This window comes from Ranitomeya variabilis, chromosome 7 (assembly GCF_051348905.1).
Source record: "Ranitomeya variabilis isolate aRanVar5 chromosome 7, aRanVar5.hap1, whole genome shotgun sequence".
NCBI classification, from domain to species: Eukaryota; Metazoa; Chordata; class Amphibia; order Anura; family Dendrobatidae; genus Ranitomeya; species Ranitomeya variabilis.
Genome location: NC_135238.1, coordinates 16,552,850 through 16,555,452, shown reverse-complemented (window position 1 = coordinate 16,555,452; position 2,603 = coordinate 16,552,850).

The window sequence follows — 2,603 nt, the reverse complement described above, 5'->3', positions numbered from 1 at the left end:
TTCTTGTACATAGGAGCAGTATTATAGTAGTTATATTCTTGTACATAGGAGCAGTATTATAGTAGTTATATTCTTGTACATAGGGGGCAGTATTATAGTAGTTATATTCTTGTACATAGGGGCGGTATTATAGTAGTTATATTCTTGTACATAGGAGCGGTATTATAGTAGTTATATTCTTGTACATAGGAGCAGTATTATAGTAGTTATATTCTTGTACATAGGAGCAGTATTATAGTAGTTATATTCTTGTACATAGGGGCGGTATTATAGTAGTTATATTCTTGTACATAGGAGCGGTATTATAGTAGTTATATTCTTGTACATAGGGGCAGTATTATAGTAGTTATATTCCTGTACATAGGAGCAGTATTATAGTAGTTATATTCTTGTACATAGGGGCAGTATTATAGTAGTTATATTCTTGTACATAGGGGCAGTATTATAGTAGTTATATTCTTGTACATAGGAGCAGTATTATAGTAGTTATATTCTTGTACATAGGGGCAGTATTATAGTAGTTATATTCTTGTACATAGGGGCAGTATTATAGTAGTTATATTCTTGTACATAGGGGCAGTATTATAGTAGTTATATTCTTGTACATAGGGGCAGTATTATAGTAGTTATATTCTTGTACATAGGAGCAGTATTATAGTAGTTATATTCTTGTACATAGGGGCAGTATTATAGTAGTTATATTCTTGTACATAGGGGCAGTATTATAGTAGTTATATTCTTGTACATAGGGGCAGTATTATAGTAGTTATATTCTTGTACATAGGAGCAGTATTATAGTAGTTATATTCTTGTACATAGGGGCAGTATTATAGTAGTTATATTCTTGTACATAGGGGGCAGTATTATAGTAGTTATATTCTTGTACATAGGGGCAGTATTATAGTAGTTATATTCTTGTACATAGGAGCAGTATTATAGTAGATATGTTCTTGTACATAGGAGCAGTATTATAGTAGTTATATTCTTGTACATAGGAGCAGTATTATAGTAGTTATATTCTTGTACATAGGGGCAGTATTATAGTAGTTATATTCTTGTACATAGGGGCAGTATTATAGTAGTTATATTCTTGTACATAGGAGCAGTATTATAGTAGTTATATTCTTGTACATAGGAGCAGTATTATAGTAGTTATATTCTTGTACATAGGAGCAGTATTATAGTAGTTATATTCTTGTACATAGGGGCAGTATTATAGTAGTTATATTCTTGTACATAGGAGCAGTATTATAGTAGTTATATTCTTGTACATAGGGGCGGTATTATAGTAGTTATATTCTTGTACATAGGGGACAGTATTATAGTAGTTATATTCTTGTACATAGGAGCAGTATTATAGTAGTTATATTCTTGTACATAGGAGCAGTATTATAGTAGTTATATTCTTGTACATAGGAGCAGTATTATAGTAGTTATATTCTTGTACATAGGGGCAGTATTATAGTAGTTATATTCTTGTACATAGGAGCAGTATTATAGTAGTTATATTCTTGTACATAGGAGCAGTATTATAGTAGTTATATTCTTGTACATAGGAGCAGTATTATAGTAGTTATATTCTTGTACATAGGAGCAGTATTATAGTAGTTATATTCTTGTACATAGGGGCAGTATTATAGTAGTTATATTCTTGTACATGGGGGAAGTATTATAGTAGTTATATTCTTGTACATAGGGGCAGTATTATAGTAGTTATATTCTTGTACGTAGGAGCAGTATTATAGTAGTTATATTCTTGTACATAGTGGCAGTATTATAGTAGTTATATTCTTGTACATAGGAGCAGTATTATAGTAGTTATATTCTTGTACATAGGGGCAGTATTATAGTAGTTATATTCTTGTACATAGTGGCAGTATTATTGTAGTTGTGTTCTTGTGCATAGGGGCAGTATTATAGTAGTTATATTCTTGTACATAGGAGCAGTATTATAGTAGTTATATTCTTGTACATAGGAGCAGTATTATAGTAGTTATATTCTTGTACATAGGGGCAGTATTATAGCAGTTATATTCTTGTACATGGGGGAAGTATTATAGTAGTTATATTCTTGTACATAGGGGCAGTATTATAGTAGTTTGTTCCTGTACGCAGATGTATATGTGTAGATCTGGGCGTCTCTCCTATTATGTTGCCCCTCTCGTGTGCAGTTTATTATATCTCAGTCCCATTGATTATTTTTATCGATGTACTGTGACCTGTATGAGGCCTTCTTGTCGCCATCCCTCGCGGTCTTTGTAGTTTGCGGTCTCCATGGTGAAATGAGTGACTAGATTGGTGATAATGAAGAACAATAATGAGATTTGCGGAAAGGATCGGGAGGTTTATTAATATCGGTCCGGCACGTGGAGATGAGGATAAGAGCCTCAATTATCTTCCTTGTTTTGTTATCTCCAAAGATTAAAAAATAAAAGTTGAAAATGTCACAGAAATGTTAATAATGGAATCTAAAGTGTTTCCTTAATGAGATGTCACCTGAATTCTAATTAGGGGGCGAAGAACTTGACAGTGAGAGTCAGACGCGTTCCTGTCTCCCTAATACACGGACCCCTTCCCCATTCACAATCACAGTCCGGCTGCCC